This window comes from Capsicum annuum, chromosome 11 (assembly GCF_002878395.1).
Source record: "Capsicum annuum cultivar UCD-10X-F1 chromosome 11, UCD10Xv1.1, whole genome shotgun sequence".
Classification (NCBI taxonomy): Eukaryota; Viridiplantae; Streptophyta; class Magnoliopsida; order Solanales; family Solanaceae; genus Capsicum; species Capsicum annuum.
This window is the reverse complement of record NC_061121.1, coordinates 218,155,582-218,166,293: the sequence shown is the minus strand read 5'-3', so window position 1 is coordinate 218,166,293 and position 10,712 is coordinate 218,155,582. Positions and strand designations below refer to the sequence as shown.

At 37.7% G+C, this 10,712-nt stretch overlaps 1 pseudogene; it reads right to left on the bottom strand.

Annotated features, from left to right (window-relative positions):
- Positions 1–945: 945 nt before the first annotated feature.
- Positions 946–8,809, bottom strand: LOC107846230 (annotated as a pseudogene).
- Positions 8,810–10,712: the final 1,903 nt, after the last annotated feature.

The window sequence follows — 10,712 nt, the reverse complement described above, 5'->3', positions numbered from 1 at the left end:
AAAGTACACATATCAATATTGTTGTGCATTTTCATGGTATGAAGAACGAAAAAATAAAATGGTATTGACAAGAAAAAATAATATTCTTATTTTGTTGTATGGAAGGAGGCCGGTCAAAGTGCCATTATTGAGTGAACCACCACTATATCTCAAGTATGCAGAAAGCTGGGAAAACTTGTACGAATATTACTTACAACTAAATGTATACTGGTTTATAAGGGTATAAGATTCCAGGACCCTAAATACGATACAAGATTTTACTGCTTTAGACAATTTTAATCCTAGCTCATCACAAGAGGATAGATAAAAATGGATCATGATGCCTCTTCTTATCAGAACTTGTTAGTCCAACATCTAGCTTTAGTATCAATTTTCAATCAAAAGTACTTGCCATTTTTAATCTAGGTTATAGCTTTCTTTCCTAGTCTTTCTAACATACCTGCAATTTGACCCCACCTGATGCATGCCTCCCACTCTAAAAAGAAGTGTGAGTAGATAAGCTTGTTAAATACTCTAATCTAATGGATTAAGTCAAATCTTCATGGCAGATAAATATACTCATTTTTAAAGGTTTGCCAATATAAATATCGTATCCGCACTCTTAGAACAAGACAGCATATAGTTAGCATTATTAGTTATTATTCCTTTCTTGGGAAAAGAAGAAGTAGTTGATGTCGTAGTTACAACAAAAAGAGAGCAGTAGTGTCTTCATTCAAAATTCGAAAGAAAAAAATGGTATGAACCCCCTCCTCCACCCTCTTACGGCCACATAGTTTAGTACGATAGATATCAAGGCTTTAAGTACCTAACTCCTGCAGTAATAAACATTCTTTGTGCAATTCATTCGGAGAATTAGAGCATAACTAAGAATTCTAAGCCTAGAAAGAAGCAACATCACAAGATGAAGTGTTCCACAATAAGACAGGAACAAAATCACAAATAAGCTTACTTTATTCTCAAGTAACTTGCAGAAATCTGGGGCAAGGGTGCATCTCTTTTAAGTATCCCACATCAGAAGAGGAAAGGGTCCTTGGTCTCCTTATAAGGCTTGGGCAAGCCTCCTCCTTATGAGCTAGCTTTTGGGGTGTGAGTTAGGCCCAAGACCAATTTTAATCCTCCCCTCTTGAGCTAGCTTTTGAGGTTGAGTTACGACCAAGGTCCATTTCTTTATCATGGTATCAGAGACAAGTTCACAGAGTTTATTGTTTTGAATGTTGGTCCCTCCGTCTTATATTATCCATGCTCCAGATATCCTGCTCTGGGCGTGCAGGGGGTATTGGAGTCCCACATCGGTGGGTTAAAAGGTCCTTGGTCTCCTTATATGGTCTTGGGCAATCCTCCCATCTTAAGCTAGCTTTTGAGGTTGAGTTATGCCCAAGGTCCAGTTCTTTAACATGGTATCAGAGCAGGACCCATTCTCGCCCAATGTTGGGCCCCGGAATTGAGATATCAGGGTGATTTTCCACACCCATTTGAGTTCTGGGCGTGAGGTGAAGTGTTAAAAAGATTGAAAAGAAAGTTCCACATTGGTGGTTAATGAGATGGGTGGTCTCTTTATAAGGCTTGGGCAATCCTCCTCCTCATGAGCTAGCTTTTGGCGTGTGAGTTAGGCCCAAGATCAATTTTTAAAGTCCCACATTAGTTGGGGAATGGAATGGTGGTTTGCTTATATGGACTTGGACAATCCTTCTCTCTTGAAATGGCTTTTGAGGTTGAGTTAGGCCCAAGGTTCATTCTTGACATGGTATCAGAGCCAGGTCTATCCCCATTTTGGGCTCCCAGTCCACGCGCCAGTGCCAGTTGGGCCTGGGCGTGAGGGGGTGTTAGAGTGGGTAAAAGTCCCACATTGGTTGGGGAATAGACTGGTGGTTTGCTTATATGGACTTGGAAAATCCTCCCCTATTGAGCTAGCTTTTGAGGTTGATTTAAGCCCAAGATTTATTTATCTCTTGTTGAGCTCAATCTCAGCTGCAATGGAAGCAATATATGAATGTTAGAGGTTTGAGAGGTATTTTAACATAGTATCAGAGCCACGTGATTGTGGGACTGAAGAAACAAGATATCGAGTATAAGTGTATCTACAATACAGTAAGTTTTGCCTAAGATTTTTGTTTGTGTGTTAGTGAGGTTAGAAGAACTTAGATCTTTATTTGTGAGCCATAGATCTATAGTTACAGGACATTGATTTTGAGTTTACTGTGTTGTTTTTTGATCAAAGCTTAGCTGTAATCCGTAAATTGGTCATGGCACCTAAAATTGATTCTAGTGTGTATCTGGGAGCATCAGATGTAGCAGGAGATGCATTGATTTCCATCAAATTAACTAGTTCAGAGAACTATGGAGTTTGGTGTAGATCTATGAATATTGCACTATTGGGAAAGAGGAAGTATGGATTTGTAACTAGTACTTGTAGCAAGGAAACATATAAAGAGGAGTTACATGATCAATGGGAGGCATGCAATGCAGTAGTACTCTCATGGCTGATGAGTTCAGTAAGTACAGAATTATTCAGTGGTATTGTATATGCAAAAAATACTCATGAAGTATGGGGGGATCTTAAGGAAAGATTTGACAAGGTAAATCACATTAGATAGTACCAATTACACAGGGAAATCAATAATCTTCACCAAGGTACTGATTCAGTTTCAACTTACTTTACTAAACTCAAGAACTTATGGAGTGAACATGATGCAATCATACCAACTTCATCATGTAATTGTCCTAAGTCGAAGGAGTATATAGAATATTTGTATCAGTTAAGGGTAATACAGTTCTTGAGTGGGTTAAATGATACATATGATCAGGCAAAAAGACAAATATTGATGAAAGGACCAACACCTACACTTAATCAAGCATATGCAATGATCAGTGAGGATGAAATTCAACAGCTTGCTTGTGCAACAACTATTGGTGATAAGACTGAACCTATTGCTATGCAATTACATAGAAACAATGCAGAGGTTGGATATGGAAGTAGGAATCAAGAATCAAGTTTTGTAGGATAAGGCTATAAATGTAAAAGGTGTGAATACTGCAATTTTACTGGTCATACAAAGGAAAACTGCAACAAGTTGCATAGATATCTAAGTGAATGGAGGAACAAGAAAAAAAGAAACTATAATCATGCAAGGGAAATACCAAACCAACCATTTCACAATGGCCAAGGCAGAGCTGGTCATGAATATGGACACTCAGCTGCTAGTCACAACAATAGTCAGTCATCAGCTCATAACTTCTCTGGTCCTCAAGCAGAGAACTCATGTTTGGCTGAGCAATCTAGTAGGAAGGGAGGTAAATACATTAACAATACTACTCTGGCAAAGAGGAAAGGATTCTTAGAGAAAGAATACAAGAAGATTATAGCACTAATTAACAAGGAAACATATGACTATGAACAGAACAACATGAAAGGTACTGTTAGTTATTTTTCTAGTCATTTCATTTCACATAATTGGATAGTAGATTGTGAATCCACACACCATGTAGCAGCACATAAAGGTATTTTCTCATACTATCATAAAGTGGATAATAACATATGTGATAAAGTTAATCTGCCTACTGGAGCCAAGGTTAAAATAACACACATAGGAGAAACACAGGTGTTGAAAGATAAGGTTGTGGGGGATGTACTGTATGTTCCAAATTTCAAACTGAACTTGTTGTCAGTGTCTAAGATGACTAAGCAACTTTCTTGCTTTGTTTCATTTTACCCTAACTTCTGTGTGTTTTAAGACCTTCACAGTGGAAAGGTGAAGGGGATTGGTAAGGAGAAAGAAGGACTATACATCCTAAAGAATGTGTGTGAAGTAAATAGAACTCTTAACAATAAGACTCATCAAAGACAGGTTGTAAGAGTAGAAGTAGAAGTACAGGTGCATGAGTGCAGTCTAAGGCATAAAAGGCTGGGACATCCTTCTTCTCAATCATTAAAGTCCCTCAATCTCATAAGGCACAATAGTGATGTAGCTATTCTTAATAAGTGTCATGTTTGTCCATTAGCAAAACAAACTAGACTAGTTTTTCCTGTCAGTACTTCCAGAGCTACAAGATGTTTTGATGTTGTACATATGGACCTCTGGGGTCCTTAAAAGACACCTATTTTTGACAAGAAATACTATTTCTTAACTGTTGTTGATGATCATAGTAGGTATACATGGTTACATTTGTTGCAACTAAAGTTTGAGTGCATTGTAGCCATAAAGAACTTCTTCACTATGATTCAGAATCAGTTTGGTGTTCAGATAAAGATATTAAGGTCAGATAATGGTACAGGGTTCATTAACTCTAAATGCAAAGAGTTGTTTCAAACCTTGGGAATCATACATAAAAGTATTTGTCCATACACACCACAAAAAATAGTGTGGTTGAGAGAAAGTATAGACAGATCCTAAATATTGCAAGAGCAATCAGGTTTCAGTCATAAATGCCTATCAGATTTTGGGGGTTGAATGTTAAGGCTACTGTATATCTCATTAACAGACTACCATCTTCATCCATAGAAGGTAAAAGTCCTTATGAGATATTGTTTTGAAAGGTTCCATCCTTGACCCATCTAAGAGTGATTGGATGTAAATGTTATGCCTCAATATTGCCAAGAGGTGATAAGCTTGCAGAAAGGGCCAAGGTTGCAGTATTGATGGGCTATTCTGTAACTCAGAAAGGTTATATACTATTAGACCTGTGTACTAATAACCTATTTGTTACCAGAGATGTAGTGTTCAAGGAAGACTCATTTCCTTTTATAGAGAAGCCAAGTTCAGAATCTTCTATAGAATTTCTTACACTAAGATCTCCCACACATGATGATGCAGAAGTACAAGAAGATGCAGACAGTCACACAGGTCCTAGTGAGCCTTTACATGGGTCACAAACTGAAGATACATCAATACATAATCCTAATGGCATTCAAGAAGAAGACACTCATAATCTGCAGAATGTAGAAGAGTCACTCTCAGTACCTACAGAAGTTGAACTAAGAAGATCATCCAGAGATACCAAACAACCTGCATGGCTAATGGATTATTCTTCACCAGGGAAGAGGAGAGGAACTAGATACCCACTAGCAAATTACCTATCTTATGCTAATACTAGTTCAAGATATCAAGATTTTGTGTGTAGCTTGTCAACAGAAGTTGAACCACAATCTTATAATGAAGCTAGCAGAGATAAGAGGTGGATTGAAGCCATGAAGCAGGAGGTTAAAGCTCTTGAAAACAACCATACATGGGAAGTGGGTGACATGCCCTCGGACAAGAACATCATTGGATCAAAATGGGTGTACAAAATCAAGTATAAGGCCAATGGGAAAATAGAGTGGTTTAAGGTAAGGTTGGTAGCCAAAGGTTATAGTCAACTGGAAGGGCTAGCTTTTGGGGTGTGAGTTAGGCCCAAAAACAATTTTATCATGGTATCAGAGCCAGGCCCATTCCAAATATTTGTTCATCGATGGTGGGCACCATCTATATTGTCCATGCTCCAGTTAGCCTGTGCGTGTTGTCCACGCTACAGTTAGCCTAGGCGTGCAGGGGAGTGTTAAGTATCCCACATCGGAAGAGGAAAGGGTCCTTGGTCTCCTTATAAGGCTTGGGAAATCCTCCTCCTTATGAACTAGCTTTTGGGGTGTGAGTTAGGCCCAAGACCAATTTTAACAATCTCCCTCCCTGAAAAAGATACTGGAGCAGAAACATTTAAAAATACAATTTCTTTCTCAGAAAAGATATTTAAAAGATAAGGCAGATTCTTACTTATCTTCGGAGGCCATTAATGAGAACCAAATTGGATTATTACTCCTTTCACATTTGGTAGCGATTGCGTCCAACATAGTTTGTGGTGAAATACTAAATCCTCCATCTGATGCCGCCTGCTTTTGGCTATTTCTCAGCATCTTTTTAGGTTTATCTGACCCCAAATTAGCAGGTCCACTGTTACTATTGTCATTGTGGACATTGATTTCTAGTCCATGTCTTTTTTCTTTAGGTTTTACGGACATAAGCCTCATCGTCAATGAAATGCGGACGTTCTGATTTGGCAGTAGAACCTTGGGAAGCAAACTTCGCAGATTTTCTCTGGTTCGCTACTTCCACCAAACAGTTCAAAGGCTTCCACAAATCAACTTTACTTTTCCAGTAATCAATATCATTCTCTGTTTCGTTATCAGGAGTGGGTTGGCCAAACAGCTCAACACTGGAAGAATTATGCAAAAGAGCCATGATTAAGTGTAACAAGAATATCCACCTATATACGCTTGACATCAACCTCAGCAAAGATTTCAACGAAGCCTAAGATGAGGCACCACACTGCCATCGAAGAATACTTTACCTGCCTAATATTCTGAGTAAACTTGTCCAAAGTCCTAGGTGAAATAGAGCTATCCAGCTGATCTTCTGCAGAACTTTCTTGAGGGGTAACTGAAGGCACAACTTTAGGTGCCTGCACCTGTTGCCTCTTGTAAGGGAATATCTTTGCTCTTATAGCTTGCAAAGTATGATCTGGCCTGAAATGAGAAGAAAAAAGAAAAACTTACATGGGGTATGGCAGATAATAAGAGTTAACCAACAAAAAACACCTCAGTCACTTTGAACGCATCTCATTAGTACAATGAGATCATCTATTTATCCATCTCTTGACTCGTAAGGGGAGCAGGTTTGGAAAAGGATCTTGGAGTATAAAAGGTTGGGCCAAAAGGGTCTCTTAACACCTTCTTACAGGAGTCATTTACAAAGAATTGGCAGGGTAAGAAGGAAGGGGCAAACAAGCTTCAGAACCTCATATAGCAACTAAGTGAATGCTATCCGCATAAAAACCATGTATGCACACCCACATTCAGCAAAATTCATGTTATCCAATGAAGCATCTCAGTGAGCCTAGCCAAGGCAAATGTTGAAATCTTTCACGGCTAAATTTGTTATATCTTTGGCACAAGACACCTCTAATTTCTTGTTGCATATCAAACTTGAGAGACAGGACGTCTCAATAAAATTAGTGGCATAAAGCCAAATTTTAATTTAAGGCCATAAAAATATACATATACATAATAAATTAAAAAATTATTATTGTTTTTTTGTATTTTTCCATGATTGTTGTTTTTAGTGTAGTATTACATTTCACATAGTAATATTGTTATTTGTAACAAGGATTGATTCAAGTTAATAAGACGTTAACCATGCATTTTTAATATGTTACCTTGAATGTTATTGTAAATATATCACTCCCTCCGTTGAAAAAAGAATGACTTACTTTCCTTTTTAGTCCGTTTAAAAAAGAATGATCCCTTTCCTTTTTTGGCAATACTTTAATTTCAACTTTCCACGTGGCATGTCGATGACCACAAGATTAAAGGACATTTTGGTACATTTGAAAAAACTTTAATTTAAGGCCACAAGATTCAAAAGTCTTCTTTATTTTCTTAAACTTTGTGGCAAGTCAAAGTAGGTCATTCTTTTTTAAACGGAGGAAGTATTTATTATTATAAAGATTTGAGTATTTTAAATCAAAGTTTCAAATTTTTCTATTGAATGATATTAGTTTTTTTAACTATTTCAATATTCTCAGAAAGAAAAGAAAATCATAAAATTAACAATTTGAGGCATTGCGATTTTGGGAGCCTAAAGTAAAGGCTTTAATAGCCTTACCCTTGAGCCACCCTGTTGAGAGGAACAGCAAAACATGGCCAAAGTGTGATATGTTACTAGAGGTTCCATGTGGTTGAACAAAATGCAAAAGCAAAACTAGAACTATCTAAATCAATATTTCAACTGACAATTAAGCCCATTTTTGCATGTTAGGATTAACAGAAAAAAAAAGTGAAAATGAGTGACAATAAAAATATATGACCTCAATTTCTCTAACGGGATACACCCCAAATCAATCTTGCATATTGGACAGCATTCCGTTTCTTCATCAGAGAGCTGCTTATGGCCTGCATTTCCTGCAAATTGGGTGAATTTCAGAAACAATATTAGCACAAAAGAAAAGCTCATCTTTTCTTGAAACAACAGAAGCTAGGGTCAGTATAGCCCAAACCAGAAGAATCTAGTAAATTTTAATTCATTCATCAAAACTTGATAATTTATAGGATAACGTACACTGTTTAGGGAAATCAAAGCATGCTCCTTGCTATACGATCACAAAAAAAAAAATAGTTTTCTAGAAATGATTGCATAAATGACTCATACATTTCATTTGAATTTTTCAAATGAACCCTATATATGAAAATAAATATTTATTCAGCTCAATTATACATGGTGAACAAGCATCAAGCTTTTATCTTGAACAGAAAACTTCCATATAAAATCGGCAACTGTTGATCATTTAATTCATTACCACCGAGTAAATTCGCAAAACCCATTTAAGTGAAATCAATCAAACATGTAACTAGTTCCATTTAGTTGATCATAAACCAAGAATATTGACCAAATGTACTGTTCGAAACACCCTATAATCGTTTGAATACCGAGCAGCAGACAAACCGGTACTGTATACGCAATTCTCTTAAAGTTTTTAAGCTACATAAAACCTCTAAGCACATAGAGAACACCATGTTGTGACCCTATCAAAGATTAATCCAGCTAAAATTACACTAAATAAAACAAACGCAGACTGAAAATTCAAAATTCAAATGGCTCACATTGACCAGAAAAAAAACTCATTGAATATCAAAGAGCAAGTAGAGGTACAGAAATTATACTCACGCGTATGAAGACACTCAGAAATAGTAGTAGCTAGCTTCTCTGAATAGCTTATGACAAAAAGGGCATGTAATGCATGCTGCAATTTTATCTCTCATCACTTTCACAACTTGATACAGCATTTCCTCTCTATCAATAATATCCGTAATTATCCTATGTTTCATGTTTCGATGTTAAGAAAGTGCGTGGGTGATCCTTTGATGGTCATTCCTTTAGGAAAGGTGGACATTTCGGATTCCTTGTCCTATGAGGAAGTCCTGGTTGAGATTTTGGATAGGCAAGTCCGTCGGTTGCAGTCCAAGGATGTGGCTTCGGTAAAGGTTCTTTGGAGGAACCAACAAGTTGAGGAAGCTACTTGGGAAGCTGAGGAGGACATGAAGTCCAAGTGATACCAAACGGTATCTAAAAGAGCAAGAAAACAGTCCGCAGTCACACAAACAGTCCACATGCATAAGACATTAAACGGAAACAACAAACACAAACTTAAACGTAAAGAAGATAAGTAACTTGACACAAGGAGAACTCATAATTCAGCAACTAAAGAGTGTATTAATACTCTAAAACCTCTATAAAATAATTTAACAAGCATCACGTTCTTACAGAACACAAGAGGAGCTCGGTTCACTCAAGCACTCTCGTTTCTAGCCGTTTCACAACACAAATGAAACCTTTCACTTGTGATGTTCAATGTTTGCTGGTCTACTCTCTTCTTGAGATGAAAATGGTGTTCAATGTTACAAGTGTTTTCAAGAAAATGACCAACTAAACTAAACAAGACTAAAGAAACACCTTAAATAGTCTTTACAAAAAGGATGGCAAAAGGACCCTTTTGCCCTTAATGAAAAGGGAGGGTTTGGTGTGTTTGGGGAAGCCTTGGGGTGTATTTTGGGCCAATAATGTTATCCCCCACATGTCAATACGTACACTCTCTTGGGAAAGTTTGCAACAAGCTCAACCGCGTCCATTTTCATAAATACGCCTTAAACCCTTTGTAGTTCCCGAGCTTGACTTCTAGTAAATGGTCTCAAGCCCGTGACACCTGTATCATCTTGAGAGGAGTTTGACCTCAAACTCACGGGTTCTTCATCTTCAATGGTATCAACCCGTGAGAGGTCACATACTTTGAACGTGTTATGAACTTGGTATTCCGATGGAAAGTCGATCTTGTAAGCATTATCGTTGATTCTTTCAAGAACTTAGAATGGACCATCACTTCTTGGTAGAAACTTGCCCTTTATTTTGTTGGGGAAAGGTTCCTTACATAGGTCTTCCCACACCCAATCTCCCGGCTCAAGTACAAGACGTCTTCTCCCTTTGTTGACTCGTTTGGCCACCTCTTGCTTCTTTTTCTCAAGCCGCATCCTCACCTTCTCATGCAAGATTTTAATGGATTCGGACCTCTTGTTTTAATCTAAGATAATAACAACATCATTTGACAAAGTATTTAGATCCAAGGGTGTTAGGGGATTGAAGCCGTAGACACTTTCAAAGAGCGTAATGCCCGTACTCGAATAGATCACCCAATTGTAAGCAAATTCTATGAGAGGTAGGTGATCTTCCCAAGATGTCAACTTTTCTTTAACCATGGAACGTAGTATGGAACCCAAGGTTCAATTCACTACTTCCATTTGGCCATCGGTTTGTGGGTGGCAAGACGTAGAAAACAACAATTTAGTTTCGAGTCTACCCCACATTGACTTTCAAAAATGACTAAGGAACTTAAAATCCCTATCACTTACAATGGTCCTTGGGATGTCGTGTAACTTAACAAAATTTTCAATAAAGAAAGAAGCTACACTAGCCGCATCTTCACTATTTTTGCAGGGAATAAAGTGTGCCATTTTGGAGAAACGATCAACGACAACAAAGATGTTATCCCGACTCCTTTGAGTCCATGGCAGCCCCAACATGAAATACATAGAAATATCAAACCATGGGCGTGATGGAGTGGGAAGCAGGTGTATAACCCATGAGGAAAGAGCCTCGACTTAGCACTCCTACTATCCATGCATTGGTCATAAATTT